The following is a 20,980-nucleotide window of genomic DNA, read 5'->3' as shown; positions in this document are numbered from 1 at the left end:
AAGCCCTAATTTCTGATCTCTGACTTCTGGCTTTGCCCATTAAAGCCATGGACATGAGGCATCCAGCCCTCCCACCCCACCCAAGGGCTCCAAACTAGGGAAGAACCAACTATATTCCATTTCCTCCCTGAGAGGGAAAGGGGGCTATCAGACACTGACCAAGATTCTTTTGACTTTTCAAATGCTTTGTATCTTCTTCTTCCTCTCTGGCTCTTGAAGCTTTATATCCAGATATAACTTTCAGAAGAGAAGCATATACCCTATTCTATTGAGTACTGTACCTAATATCCAGATATAACTTTCAGAAAAGAAGTGTGTACCCTATTCTATCGAGTACTGTACCTATTTGGGCAAAATTTAACATAAAATAGAAATAGCATATAAATCTTTAACTTTGGAAAGACCTTGTAAGGAAATCCATTAAATTTTTCAAGGAAGAGAAGGTATATTTTCTAAAAAGAGCCATCACCTAAAATATTTTAAAAATATTATTCTTGGCTTGATTTCAGAAATGGTCACACAATCATTCTTTTTCTTCATCCCTAATTTTAATAATGTAGGACTATGAGTATTAAAAATGATAAAAGTCCTTGATGGGGCTAATTTAAGTTCATTGATTTGTTACTGGAGACTGACAAACTGCCTTGTGTATATTTAATAATTAAATATTTTTGCTATATAACTTAAGTTTTTCTGAGAGGTGTCTAGGTATTGGTCTAGGTGGACTCTGTATCTTCCCTAATAATGCATCTCTCCTGTGTTTTAACTTTTTTGTTTAATTGAGGTGAAATCCATAGTAGATAGAATTGAAAGTGAACAAGTTAGTGGTATTTAGTCCATTCACTGTTTGTGCAACCACTACCTCTACTGACTTCCAAAACATCACTATCATCCTTAAAGAAAACCAGGGACCTGTTAAGCAGTCACTTCCATTCTTCCTTCCCTCTAGCTCCTGGAAAAGCAGTAACTGGTGTTCTGTTTCTATCTCATCTACTCTACACAATACATATAGCTGGAATTGTACAGTAGGTGGCTTTTTGTGTCTGGCTTCTTTGACAAGACAGAATGTTTTTGTTATTCAGCCACACCATAGAATGTTATCAGTACATCATTTTCATAGTAGATTTAATAAGATAAGATTCTTTAATTTTTTCTGGGCATGGTTTGCAAAATAAACCCAAAAGTAACAAATCTGTGGGATAATATTCATACTCAACTTTTAGAATACCAAGTACTATGAAATACATAGGTTTACCCAGAAACTATAGGATGCTTCTTTCAAATATGTGGCATCCTCAATTATTGGCCAGTCCTGGTACTAGTGAAAGAAATGAAAAGAGGCACCCTGCTGGAGATCTTTAACTTTGAAATTTTGCTTTTATGTGAAAGAACTTTTTTCCTATTTGGTCGTCAGCCCACTGATTCAGATACATGGACACAACAACTTTCATGGGTAACTCTGAAAAGCCCTTTCCTGGTCTCTCTTGGTATATTATATCAATGCCTGTAGAGTGACACCTCACACACTGATAGATACGCTGCCGGCCAGATACATACCATCTCATCTGCAGAACTGAAATCACATTGAAACTTTAACCTGAATCATTTCCCTGGTTCCAAAAAATAGCATGTTGGTAGTATCAGGAAACAATTTGAGAAGATAACTGTGCTTCTAAAGTACAATAATTTAGCCAATGAACAGAATTTTATCAAAAAAGTGGGCATCTGTAAGAGTACATCAAGATGGATGGAGAAAAAGATGTGATAGTCCCTAGAGGCTTTCTGAGTATTGTGCTGTTGTTGGAACTGACTATCATTTGGAAGAGTAAGCAATGTATAGCTGTGTGTAGAAGCCATCCTAATGGCTGCTTCTCTGTTAGTGAGTTCTTACAATTCAAAAGGGCTTTCTTGTAACATGATTACCAGAGTTAATTGTTGAAAGCAATACTGTCAAATTTTCTTTTTACTAAGTACGGACATATGCAGACACATACACACAGACAAATACAGAGAGGAGAGATAAAGACAGAGAGACAGAGAGAGAGAGACAGAGACAGACAGAGATAGACGGGGAGAGAGAGAGACAGAGAGACACAGACAGAAAATTAGAGTACATTACATTCAATAGTCAAAACTAATTATGACTAGAGATGATTGACCAGGGATTTGGTCACACCAATCCCCTCAAACCACTCCTAGAGTGCATAGTTCAATCTCTTAGTACTCTATCTTACAAAGTCTAATCTAAAACATTGTGTGCAGAGAATTACCATCTGTAAGTATTTGTTATTCAAGATTCTCTGAGCCACAGAAAGTCTAGGGCTGCAAAAGCTGCTTTGAACTCTTGATTAGTTGTCTGGAGGCAATTTCTAGAATATAACAAAAGTTACACTGCTAAGGTTAAAAAAAATAAACTTTTGTATTACATTTTCTTGAATCTTTGAAATTGGCCTGAGATTTTCAATATGTACAATAAAGATAGATCTTGGCAGCTAGCAATCAAATAATTTCCCTAACGTCCACACTGTCATTTTGATATATATTTTCAAGTGTTGAATGTTTTCAGGATTTGTGATATTAAATGAAAGAAGTTACATATGTGATAAAGCTTTTAATAGTTTTTCCCAATTCTCTGAACAGATGGATAGAACTTTATCATCTCATAACTCTGAATTAATAACATTTATAAGTTTGAGAGGCAGAGTGTGAACAATACAATACATGATGCTCTGGTTTTTACTGTTCTTTTTGATGATTGTTTTCATAAATAGATACTCAGATTTGCCCTGCCTGCTAGGCAGTGAACTGCAGAAACCTTAGACACTTGGAATGACCAGTATGTACAAACTTGTGAGAGGCACTAACAGGCCCCTCAGAGCTTGCATCTTAGTATTTCAAGCCAGTCTCAGCATAGTATCTGTGATCAATAAATACCAAACACTGAAAAAAAAGTTACCGAGCAAGACCAACTATATTAGAAACACAGGAAATGACATGTGAATTTATACAATTCAGACCCATTCCACAATGAAAAGGAAATGCACCTATCATAGCAGGTAACTTAAAGCAGTCTGTTGGATTTAAAATATTTACCAACTTGAAACATTTCTACTTGCTTCTTGATGAGTCTGTCATTCCCTCCTAATCATGCAGATCATTAAATTCAGATTAGGTCTACACATGGCAAGCAATTCCAAGTTGCTCCACCTGTCTTTCTTCTGCTATGTGGCTTGTTTTTAAAAGCCTCTAAAATGTGAAGAGAGAAAAAAATAAACTAGACATGCTATCCAAATTACTTTACTCATGTCTGGCATATAATAATATTCCATGACTGAAGGGGAAAAATAAGCACATAAAAGAAAGATGTAGTTTTGTTTAGCAAACATTTCTTAATTCTTTTTTTGGGCTTTCCAGTACATTACATTTGTGTAGCTCCAGCATCCATCTAATTCTGGTCATATTCATCACATGCACATGTTACTGCTAATTAGTGAGGATTGATAGGTGTCATAGTAAAACCTGTCACATCCTCATCTAGAGGTGATGAGATGTGTGGGAAAAACCAAGCCTATGTATCCTAACCTTTCCAGTGTGCTAAGGGGAGCTCTGCCTCATCTCTTCTCCTCAGCCAACAGAACAGAATGAGTAGAGAAAATGGATTGCTTTAACATTTTTATCAATTCACAGAGAATTTCACACTAAAGGATTTGCCACCCACACCCATTTGTTCAGGTTGGTACTCCTTTATAAGTTTTTTCTGTGTATATGTGAAATGTTGTTTTAAAAAATCCATAAGATTCTGCTCATTGAAAGACAAATTTTCTGTATGTACCAGTTGCCAAAGATGAATATAATTATTATGTATTGCAAACATATACTAACAAAAAAGCTAAACAAAATCCTAAATTGTCTCAAAATACTAATACAAAAGAGAGTAGCCAACGTTAAAATGGCCATTGGCTCTCTAAATGTTGGAGAAAGAAACCTACAGTCTTCTCTGCATGTCCATTATAAGCAATGCTTAGTTCTGTGCTTCCACACAATTTCGTAAGGAAGAATGTTTTAACACTTTGATCACAGAGGACTAAACCCAATCCTACAAAATTAATCCAAAATTAGAAATTTAAACATGACAATAAAAAGTATAGGAAGGAAAAATTATAAGGTAGGCTGTAGAAAACAAAATAGAATTCACATGAGGGCGTTGATGGAAGGGAAAAGGTAATTGGCAAAATGAAATAAAAAGGATACAATAGAGTACAACAAAGAAGGATAAAACAAGGAAAGTGATAAGCTAATAGCATTATGGAGGAAATTCTTTGTACTAATGATCAGGTGCAAATGTTCACCTACCAACTGCCTAAACTATCTGTGGTGCCTTGCACTGTTATTCACATATGCGTGTAATACATGGATACATGGATACATGTTACAGATCATCTCTATATTCCTTCTTGTAGTAGGTCAGTGTTTATAACGTTAGACTCAGCGATAATTATTTGGGGAAGATAACTCTGTAGGGGGAACTGCAATGGACAATCTATTGTCACTTTAATTTGTTTAGGAGACTCTGGACCGTGAAGCTGTTAATTTCAAGTAGACTAATCTATTGATGAGTTCCTTAGCTGAATGGTCCAACTTAATTGGATGAAGCAGATCACTGGAGGTGTGGCTTTGGATGGTAAATTTTTGAGAACTAACATGCAAGTGGACACCCAAATCAAATGATAGTTTTTTAAGGAAAATTTTTTTCCTTCCAAAGACAAAACAAGACCAAATACTAAATTGAAGGTGAAAAACTTTTTAAAAAAGTATTCAAATTACGTCAGATATGGTGCAGTTCTTGACCTATGTAATCCTGTTGAATCCATTTCTAGTCTAGTCTTCGAATCTAATTTTAAATAAATTTATAGAGTGTTTATTCTGGGTCAGCACCACACCTAGATCATTTTACTTGTTTTTTTTCTGATTTACTGCTCGGAAAATACTATGTCATCAGTTCTGTCACTCATGCTTTAGGGGAGACAAGAGTAGTGAGATTTAAGAAAAGTGAGCGACAGAGCTCGGATGTGAACCTGGGTCTTCCAATCCCAAAGTCAGGGATTTTTTTTAACAGTTTGTTAATCTCTATGGAAGGATTGTGGGGGATGGGGATGAGATGGAATTTTCCCCACAAAATACTCCATCACATGGTTTACATCACATGGTTACATGGTTTCTTATACAGTTTTTGAAATCAGATTATTGGCTTAAAGGGTGGAAATGTTTTAAAGCTTCCCAAAAGGGTTAAATTTACTACTATAAATTGTGCATAGGAATGATTATCTAAAGGTAACCTTATCAGCATTGAGCATTATCATTTAAAAATTAATACTTCTGCTCTGAGAACCAAATGTTAATATCCTAATGCTACTTTAATTTGCATTCCTTTGATTGTGAGCTTCATTTTAAGAAAGTTTATTAATGTAATTAAAACCCAGTTCATTAGCTTAAGTTCAAGAATAAACACAAAGAAGCTACACAAGCAAATAGCAGAGGTTTGTAGTTTCTCCAGGTCAATAGAAAATGAAAAAAAAAAAAAAAAAAAAACCTCTTGAGATGAAAATGGCAAACTAAATGGTTTTTTGGTCTTACATATATTTAGTATAATCTAATTTTGATATGGGCTTGGGGTACTTGCCAGGTTAAGGTATAAGAAACGTAAAGGACTTTAAACTGTTAAATACCTATTTGTTCTTAACTTGAATAACAGTTATTCAAATGATAATGACTGTAGAATTTGAACATACTGGTTTACTCGGTTGATTTACTGTAACATGGGATTCCCGAACCAAGTCGAAATTGCTTTCTCGGTCACTTCCTGCTTAACTGCCACATGATGGTTCAGTAAGTTACTAAGTGAACACCAGTTATGAAAGAAAGGCGCTGTAAATTTAGGCACAGACAGTAGCTTTTTGTCAAAACAACAGAATGTAATATCTGAACAATGGATCTTTAAACAAAGCACTCAGAATAACTAGCTATTAGCTTAAGCTTTCCATTAGCTCTAACAATACATGCAGGTTTGGAGCTTGGCCTCTTCTTGTCCAGATTAGTCAATTAACAGTCCAACTTGGATTACTTATGACTTATTACTTATGACTGTTCCCATATGAATTATTTTGGAGCCAACCACAAGTATACAAAAAGAAATGAGAGATAAAATCCCGTATGGTTGTATGTGACTCCCACTGTGATGGGAAAAAATCCACTGAGGTGTATGGTTGAGTAGTCTCCATGGAGTGAGAAACCTACCAAGCCTGAGGAGCTGATCAGATGTGGTCACTGAGTTTTATCATGCTGGCCCCGTAAACCAGAAGCCTCTACCACTGCTAAACAGGCAGCGTCTTGCTCTTCTGGAGCACATTCAGTTTTCATGTATTATGAGTGCTTAGAAGATCCCCAAACCTAATATGTATCTTCTGCTTGTGACTTCTAGCATTTCATGAATCTTTTTATGTTGTTCTTTTGTAAAGGTGAAGTTTATAATAAGCCACTGAAAATATCAATCATGAGGACAAATGTAATGTGAAAGCATGGAGATGCATGTAAATTAAGGCAACTCACACTATATATTAGTGTTTTCTTAAAAATATATTCATAACATTTCTGTTTTTACATGCAAATAAACATATGGTCTCAAAAGTTATTTGTAAAATTCATTCTAAGTGGCTAAAATTTGCCAATCGGGTCATTCACTCACCAACACACAAACATTTACTCTTCCATAAGTAAAATATTCTTCCATAAGTAGAATTTTGTCCTTTTACGAAGAACACAGATAATTTTCATAACAGCAATATTATAGGCTTAAATTTTTCTCTGCCTTAGAGGTTAAAGGAATGATTTCTTTCAGCTCTATTAAATGATAATTACCTTTTGACAGGTATCAATACTGTTTAATCAGTATCTCCACATTTGTTCAGGTGAGCTTGAGGAGAGTAACATACTTGTGTTATGCATCTAGATGTGCTAAAATGTTTTTGATATTAATAAGGAAACATAAAACTAGAGTGACCTTTAATCTTGTAACTGCAAATTGAAATACATATGCACCTAATCAAAGGCATTGTGTTGCATAACTAAATGTGAGAAACATCACTGATTCACTGTTTCTAAAACTTACGCTACATATTTTACAGACAATTTCTGCAAGCTATAAACCATGAAGGATTTAAAGCATAAAGGATAGCAGTTAAAAACAGAGTCTTTTCAGTTATTCAGCCTTGAGTTCAGCTTCTGCCTTAGTCATTGTTTAGTAGCTGGACCTTAGGGCAGGTATTTTAACTAAGTCTGCACTTTTTCTGTTCATAGAATCTGAAGAATAAAAATACTCAGCATCTATCTTGTAGGCTTGTTATAAGAACTAAATTACATAATATACAAAAAGCCTCAATGACACTGTCTGGCATTGAAGAAGTGCTTAATTCATAGCACTTTTATTAGAAAAAAATACCATTATGACCTTCCTTCCTTTTAGACCATTTCTGAAAACAGTCACTTTGCAGAGCGCCTCAAGACACTGAACTGGCATGTGCTTCTGAAAAAACTAATTTTGGGAATTATTTTGTGCTATTCAATCAAGAAGTGGGATGATTTAGTCTTCTAACCTTGTTTCTGACACTAGAAACTATAGCAAACTTTTTGATTCCTTTCATGAGTCACATGTGAGTCCTTCTAACTTGGAAAATCTTCTTAATTGAATAGAAATATTCTGGGATTTTAAAAAATGGGTAGCATAACTAATAATGCTAATGATTTGCTACACAGATGATGAATAGAACCATTCTCTCTCAGTTTGTATTTCATAATAGATTAATATCTGAGTTGCTATAATCTGCTTAAGGCTGCCTTCCACATTTCAATATGTACAGGACAAACTCATAATGCTAGATGCCAAGGTTTTCCCTTTGGTTTCTCCTTGCTTCAAACTTGACCTTTTCATTCCCTCTACATTTGTGCAGTGTAAGGAAAGTCTTAAGAAGAGAATCTACAGAAAATGGCCAGATCTAGTCATTCTCATCTTCCTTGATAAATAATCATGGGCATGAAAAAGAAGATATTCAAAGAGCAAATACAGAACATCCTAATTGACAGCATGATGGAGGTTTCAGTTACATGATGCTAGATACACATGTGTTTGAATTGGAATGGGAAAAGGAAAAAGATAAAATAATGCTTCATTGACTTCCACCATATGTCAGATATAATGACGACACTCTAACATATTACCACATATAATACTCACAAAAATCTTATAATACATTATTAATTTGTACTTTCAAGTTGAGAAACCCAGCCCAGAGCATTGAAGGAAATGCTTTCCCAGATCACATAACCAGCAAGATATGGAGCCAACTAAAAGTTGACCCTTGTTTCACTACATGATGCTGAAACACATTTGATTATATAAAGGAACTTATTAATTTTAACACATATTTATTAAACATCTAATGGATGACAAGAATGGGGACAAGACAAGGCACAAAGATGTCATCATAAGATGTAGGCTTTTGTCTTCAAGGTGCTAAAAATCCAACTGGGAATTTAAAATGTTCTCTGATACCTTAAATTTTCCATTTCCAATTCCAATATTTGCAATGCATAAGAGGAAACTCTCTGGGACTTTGGGTTGGCTAAAGATTCCTAGGTTTCATACAAACAGCCTGATCCATGAGGGAAAAATGCTGATAAATTATAAAAGATATCTTACTGAGATTATATTTTTTTTTCTTAGAGAAAGACATTGCTAACAGAAAGAAAAGACTAGCCATATGCTAGGAGAAAATACATCCAAATCACATATTTCAAAAAGTACTTATAACAAAATATCTAAAGAATTCTCAAAACTATACAACAAACAACCAAATTTTTAAAAAATGGACAAGACATTGAACAGATGACTTTTCCAAAGAAAGTACACAAATATAAATAAGTTCATGAAATAGTGCGAAATCTCATTAATCTTTAGGGAAAAGTGAATTAAAGCCACAATGAATTATCATTAGACATCTATTAGAGTGGTTAAAAACAGGACAAATGGCAAACAAAATAACTGACAATATCCAGAAGCAAGAGGATGGAGACCAACTAGAAATCTCAGACATTGCAGAGTCGGGGTGGGAGGGTGGCAAATGGTCTAGCTTCCTGGGAAATGGTTTGATAGTTTCTCATAAAGTTAAACATATGGCTATCACATGGCTCAGAAATTTCACTCATGGATATTTCAGATAAAATTAAAATCCATATTTGTACAAAATTATGAATATATTTGTATATATGTTCAATTCTGGAACAACTCAGTGTCCCTCAGATCAGGTATAGGTAAGCAAACATAATTGCATATAACGCAGTAATAAAAAGATCCAAATGAATAATATTTACAAGAACATGTTTGAATCTCAAGTGTGTTACACAAAAGGAGCAAGATTTCAAAAGCTATATGCTAGAGACCTCTACTATATGACTGTGTTAGGCAGCCCTCTCTTTCTGTGAGAAAATACCTGAAATACTCAACTTGGAGAAAAGGTTTATTTTGAGTCGTAGTTTCAGGGCCTTCAGGATATGGTCATTTGACCATATTGTTTTAGGCTTGTGGCGGCACAGAACATCATAGGAGTGTGTGACAGAGAAGACGTTTCACCCGATGGCGGTCTGAAAGATGAGAGAAGACGGGGGTTAGGGGGAGACAAAGAGAGAGATAGATACAGAGAGACAGAAAGACACAAAGACACAGAGAGAGAGAGACGGAGAGAGGAAGAAGAAGGAAAAGGAGGAAGAAAAAAAGGAAAAGGAGAAAAGAAAGCGGGAGAGGGCAGGGAGGGGAGGAAGGGCTGAGGTCCCAATATTATTGCAAGGACATGCCCTCAATGACGTAACTTTCTTTTACCTGCTAATGCTTCTATTACTGACCAGTGGTGTCAGAGACTACGGACCAAGTGCTCAACACATGAGCATTTAGAGGACATTCCAGATCCAAGCCATAGCCACGATATTCTGGAAATGACAAATCTATAGTAACAGAGAACACTTCTGCTCTTTATTAAGGACAGTGTGAGAGTTTGACTTGAAAGAGGCGGCGTGGGGGCTGGGGGTTTAGCTCAGCGGCATAAGCACCTGCCTTGCAAGCAGGCGGTCGTGAGTTCGATCCCTGGTACCGATAAAAAAAAAAGGAAAAAAAAAAAAAAAAAAAAAAAAAAAAAAAAAAAGGAAAAAAACGAAAGAGGCGGCGTGATGGATCTGGAGGGTAGGGCAACAGAATGATTCAGTGCACTGATAGAGGTTGCTGTGGTTATGCAATATGTGAGTCTGTCAAAATTCACCAAAAAGGAAGTTATACTGTGTATAAACTTTAAAAGGATAAAAATGCAAAATGAAGACCATAGAAAAGAGGGCATTGAGATTTATGAAATTCTTTAGAAGACTTTGCTCTTTCTTGCTCAGCCTTGGTTAGGATGGAACACACCTGGGACTGGGACTGGGGCAGGGGCAGGGAACCGGCCCCAGCACCTTAACAGCGCACCTAGAAGTGCAGGCTGCAGGTTCAGGCGTGGGCCTCAGAGCTCGGAGGCTTCTCTGCCCCTGCTGAGGCTGGCCTGCGTCTCAGAGCTGCGGCATGCATTTCCTTCCCCTTGGCATCGGGTACCCCGGAGAATCCAACTCATTTAGTGCAATTCCATATACATTTTTTTCTGTACTACCTAGACTTTTAATCATAGATTCACTCAAAAAAATTCTTACATTCTTATATGACTCCTTTAAAGGTGAGAAAATTAGTCAATTTTGAAGTTATATTACTTTTATGAAATGAGTAGAGTCCTAGACTCCTGTTAAGCAATACTTTCCTAAATGGAATAGCAAAAGTAAAAAGATTCTAATTTATGATCAAGGCATTAGTAAAAACAAATAAGGTCCAAAAGCACCTTGGCTACTGCTATATTCTTCATACAATTAGAATCAAACACAGTTAAATCTTGCATTTTCCAAATGCCTGTTATATACTTCAGGCAACCTTAAGTGCATTTTAAAATAGTGAAATTTCAGGTGTCTGGGTGAGTGCTGCTGACACTACTAAATAATAGATGCATTTTTATGAATTTATCAAAAGCGAGTATCTACTTTACACACTGGGAATAACCTTTGTTTTGCCAGATGTCAATTTGAGGATCTAACATTTTAATTTACCTTTAGATGTCTTCAAGAATAAATATGCTCCTGTCATCTAAATAATGGCCCCTATTATCAGAGGAACTTGTAAAAGCATCATCAGTCTTTGCCTCTAAACTAGAGAGAATACACCACACAATTTAACAGGCTTTCATAAAAGGCAATATCATGAACACTGGGGTGGGAAGACTTTTGTGTACTATGTTTCTTTAAGGAAAAAAAGAAAAAAACAAACCAAAAACCAAACTTGCCACAACACAATGACAAAAAACTACACAGAGCACAGAGGAAAGCAAAGTCTTCAGAGCAGAGCAAGACATTGGTTTTTTGGGAAGTATGGAATGGATATATTATTATATTGATAAGAAGTTTCTTGATGCATTTGATGAATGCCTTCTTTGATGGCTAATTTCCTATGCCAAACTTACTGGGCTAAAGGATGCAAGATACCAGGTGAAACACTTTTGGGCATGTTTCTGAGGGTGTTTTGGTAGAGGTTAAGTTCTGATAAATTGCTAGGTTTCTCCTCTGCCCATCAAATCAGCAAATACAAAAAGCCTTAATTTCCTGAGTTATGTCTCATTTCCTAGGAGTAATGAATAGAAATACACTAGGAAATTTGGGTGTTACTGGTGAGCTCAGGTCGCTGAATTTTACAGGATCCTCCTGTCTGCACGAACACATTCTTTCTTTGACCCTGGTTCCAACTTTGATTTCCTACTCATAGGCTCATCCATAGGTTATATGCACCTTCCTTCTTCCTTGGATACAAAACTAAGTGGCAGAAAGATCTTTGGAGCATCAGAAATCTACAGGAGGCAAATAGTCTTGCATCCTGCTTGTGAAGGGCAGCAGGGAGAGTTCATTTCAACTACCTGGGAACTTCTGGAAAATTCATGCCCAATTCCCTTACCCTGACCTCAGTATCAGGCAGAGGGGGCTAGCAAACTAGCCAGCTGAATGTTAGATGGCATTCGCTGGTCACAAAGATGACACTTTCTTTTCTAGTAATATATTAATAGTTAGCAGCAAAGTTTGCATGTTCTTGAAAGATGCTTTGCCAGATTCTGAGGAAGCCCTGAGTTTCTCAGCAAATGAAGGAAATGTATTTTCTAAGATGTATTACTTGATCTTATTCTTAGATTTTAAAGGGTTTTTTTTAGCGCATGTTATATCACCAAGTTTAGTGTTCCATTTCTTTATCATGAAATGAATTTTCTTTTCATGATATTTTTCATTTGATTAGAAAGATGCTAGACAAATAAGATTTTAAAATGTTCACTTGGCTAACAGGTAAATGCTAATTATAAGCTTACTTATTTAGAGATAAACCTATTCTGAATTACACTGAAGTAAGAACAAGAAATTTATTGACCGTTTCTATTTTCCTGCAAGTACCATGTCATTTATTTCAACTATCTTTGACAGACTTACACCCGAAAAACTCCCACTTTCCCTTGGGCTCATAAATTCACTGTACCTTCAAGTGGAATGGGGGGAGTTCTCATTGTATTTTGTGCCAAGGCTTCTGTTTCCCTTAAGTGGAATTATTCATGCTTATACACAGATGCAAAAAGACAATGCACAGAACCAGTCAAATATAATAACGCTATAATCAATCACAAATTGTGATACAGGTACATCCCTGGCAGCAATCACTCCTATACTGTCCAATCACTGCTGCATTTACAGCTAAGCTACTTTACACAGTGATCAAGTTTGGTGGCCTCAGAACTTGATAAAATCACTATTTCTTCGTACACAACAGTGTGAACTTCCCTCTGAAGGGGTAAAGCTCCCGTCTTCACATTATCTGATGATAAGTCACTCAAAAGAGAGGTGTCAGCAGTATGTAAAGAAAGAGTTACCTGAGGAAAGAGTACTCTGTCTCTAGCTTGCTTAACCCTGGCCTTTGCAAAGCTCTGCGGCTTCCATGGTCCATACCCAAGCAGTCAGTCTACCCGCACAGACTCAGATCCAGCAGAGAAAGCCATGAGTTATTTTCATAGCCTCGTGTTCTAATAAATCTGGGGCTAGAGGAAAGCAATATGTGAAGTCTCTCCTTATTTGCATAGATTATTTGCCCAGTTATGTCTTAGACCCTTTAGCTAATTTGGAATAAATCAGGAAATAATTATTTTCTTTTTTCTCAAGAAAGTGTTTTTATCTAGGAATAGAATTATGAAATTCATTACACTCAAAATGTGTTCATTTTACATATTTATAGATGTTTCCAAGGTGCATAAATAAAAACGAATGCTTCTTTTTATTTATGCCAACTAATTTAGACCCTTATAAAACAAAAAGAAAGGAAGACTGTTATCTAGGAATAACTTACGTGTTTGGGTTGCAGAATGCATCTGCACACTTATACTGTGTGGATTGCAGCTTTTCCCTGCTTATGTGGACAACTGCTTCCCTTATAACTTTACAAATAATTGTGAGGGAAAAATGAGAAGCCAACTTTGAAGGGTTGCCAACCCTGAAGGATTAATTCGATAAAGGGGCCTAGCTCATACTGCTATCTTAGTGGCGATTATTTGGAATTCAGTGACATGAATGGACCAAAAGCACAGGGGCGACTGATGTGGTGGAATGTACGCTGCAGGGTTAAATAGAGCCCTTACACCTGAAAAACAAAAGAGTAACCTCCCAGTCGCAGTACATCTTGCTCTTGAAAATTGGGGTAATCGTATATATAAATGCGGGTCATCACTTCCCATAGCACTTAAGTGGTAAAACTGTATAGTGCACATCTTTTACGCATGGAGTGGCTTAATTTCTGAAAACGTCTGCTATACTTCCTTTTAAATGCCACTTGGTCATGTTTTACCCCAAACCTCAGGCAATGCATGAACCCTCACCAGGACAAGCATTCTTTGTCTTTAGGATATTCTTATAGTCCTTGTTTTTCTTTATTGCTCATAGGACTAGTTAGTACTTTTCTTTAGGAATTAGAGATGAGTCCGATGAACAAAAATTTGTCTTTGTTTTTAAAAAATGCAAATACACATGGTTCTATTTGAACACCTGCAAAGTTTATAAGGGATCTTAAAACGACCCTGTTGAACACGAATTGATTATAAAGAAGAAAGAACAGACCGTGATTTGTCTCCTTTTTTGAGTCCACAGATGCTGTCCTTGATTTAACACACGTAACTTTACATACATTGCAAAACACTTACATACTTTATTGATAAACTTGTTAAACCAAATTGACGTCCTGGTAATCACCAATGGCAGTAAAGCCAAATAAAGATTATAAAATACTGATTTCCCCAATCTCTACTTTCATGCAATTTATTTAGCATTTATTTTTTAATGCAAGATAGTCTGCATATTCCCTTGTAGTATTTTCAGACTACATAGTTTTATTCTGCATATAGTCTGCATACTTCTTTTTATTTTTATTTTTTTTGGTACTGGAGATCGAACTCATGACCTTGTGCATGCCAGGCAGGTACTTGTGCTGCTGAGCTGAATTCCCAGCCCCAGTCTGCACACTTGTTAAGTGTTCACTGTTTTAAATTGCCTTGACTATAAATGCAGCTTAATAATTTCAAAATCTATAGATCACTATAGAATACATACAAAGATTCCATGAGACAAAAAGAAACACATTTTATTACTAAATAGATGCAATTTTCCCACGTGGTTGATGAATTTCAGGTTTACTTACCCTCTAGGCAAGAAGGATACCAACCGTTTTACAATAAGAAGTGTTAACAGTTCTTTTCTTGCTTTAGAGCAAGGATTTTTTGGCAAAAGACTCGTTTTTACAGAAGAAAGAATTTTGCCTCTGGGATCTTACTGTTTTTCTCACTATTTCAGCCTTAAGTTAAATAAGTGGAGCAACTTCTGAAATCCTTCAAACAAAACGTTTAATCAAAATTCCTCTTCAAACTCTCTCTCTCTCTCATGCAATATTGGTGAATTTTGTCTTCTGAAAGGTGTTTGGATACATCCCAAAGTTGTGAGAAGACACTTTACTCCCATCAGCATATAAACTAATCGTTAGGAAAGAATTATCTGTCTTCTTACATTTTATGTTTTCCCTTCAGTTGTGTTTTCAATTGGTCTAGACTTCCTTTGCACATACACAGCACATTTTCTCTCCTGAGGTGTCTTGGTACTCACAGGGCCTTTGGTTGACCTGGGTAGTGGGTAGCAGCTTGTTTCCAGAGAAGACTCATCTTTATTCTTGTGGGATTTTCTGAAGGTGTAATGCAGCATTGTATTAGGGTGATAAGTTTTCTCAGAAGATATTTGAAATTGTAAAGAAACTAGAGTACAAAAAGGATTACTTATCATTTGAAGTGCTACATTCTTGACCTAATGATCTGAATTTCATATGGTTAAGGTAGTTTTAATGGGTTTACATGAAAATGTTTTAAAAATCTTATCTTTATCTCATATATCAAGTGGCATTTCATTGTGCTAAGAATTAAATGATTTAAACCAAGATAAAGAGGTTGAAAATTACTGGATGGTGGTTACATGGATACTTTTTAAAAATTACTTGTTAAATGTGTGTGTGCGTGTGTGTGCATGTATGTATACAAAGAACATCCCATATATACATTTTTTAATCAGAAAAAAAAAAAACAAAAGACAAGTTGGACACTTCAAAAATTTCTTGTTCTGATCTTGAATACTTCGCTTTCCCAAATTTCCACGTCAAACTAACTGGTTGTGTGCCAGCATAGTAGGTACACAATGAAGTGTCAGGTTGTTTAGAGTTTGGCATATAACAGACATAAGAACCTATGAGATTGGATTCTATTCTTAAATACGTGTACACTAAATACTATGGCTAAGACTAAGAGACTATCCACTGGAGATGTTGGAGGTAGGAGAGAATCAATTTTTTTTATCTTTCTTTGCAAATGGTAAACTTCACATCTTTGGAAAGACTTGGACCTGTGAACAAAAACCCAGAAGGCTGCTTATGAAAAACCAAGGGTTTTAAATGCCCTGGTTAGTTTTAAATCTATGAAGTATTGGTTCAATGCTTTGAGTTACTAGATATCAGTTCTTTTGCACAATTTCTCCTGTTCTTCTTAAATATCTACTTGATAAATGGAAAATTACCTTGATCTACAATATCACCATACGAATAAAAATTAAATAAATGCATAGAGGAAAGGAAATGTAGTGAATCTATTGACCTGATATTCATTCTTCCAAGGAAGATATGTCCAACCTATAATTTTGTTTCTAACTTTAAAATGTAACCCTTTTCATGTATGTCATTTGCTCACAAGGGGAAAATCTGATAATGGTAACTGTGCAATGTTCTGAGTGAAAATGTACTTTGTATGACTTTAGAATCATTATTTAAAGATCTGTTTTTTATTCTAGAATTAAAAGTAGATTCTTAAATACAAAGTTGGACTTACTTTCTATTATTACAAAAAGGAGCTGATAACAAGCTAAACTACCACCATGTGAGCTTCACATTATTTTCTATTTCTTTTTCTTTTGGAAAAGTTATTTAGAGATTTAGAATCATCCTGCTAAGGATTGTAGCACTTGGAACCATGTTGCCAGTGAATGTACCTTCCATTCTCAGGAAATTTAAAGTGGAACAGAGAGATACCTAACAGTGAATTATAAAGCATCCTGCTGAACTCTGCTCAAATACACTGCATCTCAGATATTTCCTCTTGTATTTGCAATGGTGTATACAGGAAAAGCGCCGTAGATTTTTTTAAATTGCCAGTGGCAGGAATGGTATCTGTGTCCCCTTGTCCTTCCTCTTGATAGAATTTTAAAATATTATCCTATTATATTTATATTAAGATCCTAAAGCACAGATTATACAAAACAAGACTTCTACTTATTAGGTAGTTTAAGAAAGTAGTGGAGGAGCCAAATTCACACAAACGTTGATTGCTATTATTTACATCAGCCTAAAAAATGTGTAAGGTAAAGCCAGGTTGGGTTGGTGCACACCTGCACCTCAAGTTAGTTGGCAGACTGAGGCTGAAGGATCTTAAATTTAAGACCAGCCTGGGAGATTTAGCAAGACCTTGTCTCAGAATAAAATACAAAGGGCTAGGCGTGTAGCTTAGTGGTAGAACACTTGCTTATCATGCTTGAGGCCCAGGGTTCAATTCCCAGTACAAAAAAGAAAAAGGTAAAATTGATCTGATTGAATAGAAGATCATTGTTTACACATAAAATGAAGATGGTCACAGCTTCAAAATTTCAGCATTTTATTTCTTCTTATTAAAAAAATGGTACCGGTGATGTTATGATCCTGGTTTTTAGCAGATCGTCCTTGTCACTTGAATGCATTGCACTGTCTCCCTTTACTTCCTTGCTCAGCGGGTGGCAGGGAGTGTCTTGGCCTCATTACTGCAGAGGACAATTGCTGCTGTGACATTCAGCTTTTCCATTCATCAAAACAATTTGTTTTCCTACACCCAGCGCCCTTCACAGAAGTGTCAGCACCATCATACTTCTGGTCGTGTTAATATAAATTGTGACCCTCTGGTCAAAAATTTTTTCTGTTCATTCATTAAGAAAAGAGACCTTTTAACTTTATTCAGAAACTTAAATGAGTACAATTTTGCCTCCCCTGGTCAAAGCAATCACATAGCAGAAAGAAATCTTGATGGCTATTAGTTTTCTGTTCATTTTTTCATGTGAAGTAAAAGTATAGCTGTATCCTTAAGTGAACTCTCTTTTACAATTTCGTCTTAGACTTTTTAACTGCAGTACTTAGCTTGAAATGCCAATGATGATAGAAAGACTTGGTCAAAATAAGTCTAAGAGTGTTGTCATGTATTTTTCACACTATGTTTTACTTAGAGGTATTAAAGTTAAGTAAACAAACCCTCAAAATGGTGGCTCATATATAACAATATCCTAAATGACCTAGATGAACAAAAAAAAATTAGTGCAAATCTTTAGAAATCCTACGCTCACCCATTATAACAGGAGGTGCACAGGCATGCCTCACTGTTTCCTCTGACATTTTGATAGTGGCTTCTTTGACTGTTTCTTTCTCTTTCTGTTCCTTCCACCACCCCTTATGGGCGCTTGCATTTTAGCAGTTAGGTTATTCTCCAGTAGAGTCTCTGTGTCCAGGCACCATGTTAAATGGCTAATGTGTAAATTTATGTGCTACAGCATCATAAAGGAAGGGTTGTATATTTATATTTTATATTTTAGTTCTTCACAAACCACCAGTCTGTGTGCTGAGAAGCCCATTTCTTAGACTTTAGGTCTTAAGCATGTCCTATGAAAGTTCATATAATTTCTCAATGTGGCTGTGTGGGAGTGTGACCTAGAAGGAGGTGTTTTGGTCATGAGACAGAGCCCTCACGAATGGATTGAAGACTTCCTTGTGAGAATAAGTTAGCGATCATAAGGAGACTGACTCCTTTTCTTTTTTGTATACAATGCCTTCCCTCTCTCCATATTTTGTTTCCACAATGGTACAAAGTAGCACAGGCTTCTCAGCAGATACAACTGATGAATTTTGGATTTTTCAGCCTCTGGTATTGTGGCACTAAATCTCCTGCCTTTATAAATTTGCCAAGTACAGTATTTTGTTATAATAAGCAATAGAAAATACACTAAGACATGGACATCTTTCTTTCTATTTATATTTTCAAAGTGAAGCCTGACTTTACAGCTGATAACTAGCTGATAAGTTAAAATCACTCAGCTGGTACATAGAAAAACCATAATTTGAACAATGTTCAAAGCCCATACTTTGAGCTACTGTGATAAGCTGCTGCTTTTAGAAGCTCACATATTTATCTTCCACTGTGAGTCTGTAGGCTCCCTGAGACTGGGGACAGTGTTTTACTCAATCATCTCTTCGGTGTCTTGCACACTGCTGACATTTAACAATGAGCTTCCATCTGTGTTCCCCTTTAACAGGAGCCTATTACTTGCCATGCCTAAGGCAAAGGTTCAGCCCCAGAGCTAGGTAAGCACACAGGGAAGATTTGGGAGAACTTGTTTTTTTGCTGGAAGTGCTGCATGGCAGAGGCCCTGCTGTACCTAAAGCTTTTCTCTGTACATGTCTAGAAGAGTACTACGCCAAATGGACTTGTTTGGCTAAGTAACACAGTTACCTTGGACAACAGCTGACTGGGCCTAAGCCATCTGAAGACCTGGCCATCTACAGACCAGCTAGTGGCTTCTGATTTGAGTTAACATTTTTGTCTTGTGTTATAATTAAATGAATTCCTGAAAATTTGAATATGAGACACAGAAAAGACACTGATACCAAGAAAGGCATGTGAAAAATTACATTAATGAACTGTGCTAAGAAAGAACCGAAGGAAGGCATGGTAGATGACATTTGGGGCAGAGTGCACAGGAGTGGTGGGGACAGAAGAGGCAGTACAGTCAGAGAAGAGTCTGGAGTTGCTGCTGGGTGCAGAGGTGCAGGACTGTCGCTAGTGATGACCCAGTTCTCCAGGAAGCGCCAGGCTCCAAGACATAGAGCTTGCTTCCTTGGCTTTCTTTGTGTTCCCAGCACTGACACTGTCTCAGAATGTCTCTGACTAGGGAACTGAGGCAGGCAGTGGTGGAGCTAGGACTTAAAAATGGGTGAAAATGCAAGATCCTTGTCTATAAGGAGCTATGATCTAATGAGGCAGAAGGAGATGCTCACTGGTGATTATGACCTAAGTTTGCTTGGGATGAGCTAGACTGTCTATCAAAGGTCTTTTTTCTCAAAGGCACTCCTGGGACATTATTAAATGTTCTTATTACAGGTTTATTTGACAAAGCTGGGAAAGAAGAAGAAAGGAAGAGAAAGGGCAGAATCTGGGAAGACTTAAAAAACAAAACAAAGACCTACTGTAATTCCATTCCCTTGTGAATTTATGTATTTCTATAATTGTGGGCAGTGCTAAAAGAGAATCCAGTGTTTTCTTATTATAATAGTTAACAAAAACTATATCTTAGCATACTCAGTGCTCATTGCAGTGAGGGAAAAATAGCAAATGAGTTACAGAAGTGCATAATCAAGAGGGAACCTATGATGGGATTGTCATCTTGAGCTGGGCCTGTTCTTCTCTCCTTCTTCTGAGGGAATGAGACTCATACCTTGAGTGACAGGCTGGATTTTAAGGTGCACCCTGGATGTCTCAGTGTGAGCTCCGGCCCATAGCTAAATGGCTAACAGGAAATCAAATCATTCACTGATCTTTGTATACACAGGGCCTAATTAGGGCAGTGGACTTTCTCTCTTTTTCAGATTATAATCATCACAGCCCTAAATTATGACACAGGTATCCATACACTTTAACTAGTCATCTTTTTCTAGTGTGACCAAGTTACCCCAGATCAATGAAGGGCAGCTTTGAGAAAGAGTAAATCCTGCCATCCTAGATACCCATGGCCGTGGGTATTCTTCTAAAGATGGCCCAGATTATACCAATTTGTTTGACTGAGTAAATCAGGATGCTGTCATACATGGTCCATTGTTATACCACACTAAACACACAATTAAATTATTTCCTTTTACCTAATAACCTAATTATCTAATTACCTCGTGAATGCGTCTAGTGAGTCAAGCCCTTTCAGGCTTGTCTTCTGCCTTACCACTTCCTCTGAGGTTGTGGATGATAATAACAAATCTTAGTCCCATATTATGAATGAAAAGAATGATACTTGAGAGAAAGAGAACCTTGTCCCAAACTGGAAGACTGAGAAATAGTGAGGAGAAGGGATATGAATTTGCTCATTTAGATTTGAGAAGCTGCTCTGTCTGTTGCTCCAATCCATTGCCTCCTAAGATTAGAAA

General features: G+C 36.5%; 1 protein-coding gene across 8 annotated transcripts in view; it reads right to left on the bottom strand.

Annotated features, from left to right (window-relative positions):
- Positions 1 to 20,980, bottom strand: part of B3galt1 (beta-1,3-galactosyltransferase 1) — a 529,565-nt gene that overhangs the window by 65,619 nt on the left and 442,966 nt on the right. The window contains exons 2-3 of one of the 8 annotated variants that reach the window (XM_063259216.1): positions 15,343 to 15,418; positions 9,543 to 9,693 (exon numbers count right to left, since the gene is read on the bottom strand). The exons of 6 other annotated variants lie outside the window; for them this stretch is intronic. The gene's annotated coding sequence lies outside the window, so the exon portion shown is untranslated. The remainder of the gene's footprint in view (positions 1 to 9,542; positions 9,694 to 15,342; positions 15,419 to 20,980) is intronic. One more of the 8 variants, XM_063259215.1, reaches the window with a different exon arrangement.

This window comes from Cavia porcellus, unplaced genomic scaffold, assembly GCF_034190915.1.
Source record: "Cavia porcellus strain 051 isolate PalLab524CR breed Dunkin Hartley unplaced genomic scaffold, mCavPor4.1 scaffold_12, whole genome shotgun sequence".
Taxonomy (NCBI): Eukaryota; Metazoa; Chordata; class Mammalia; order Rodentia; family Caviidae; genus Cavia; species Cavia porcellus.
Note: the sequence above shows the minus strand (reverse complement) of the source record. Positions and strands in the feature narration are given on the sequence as shown.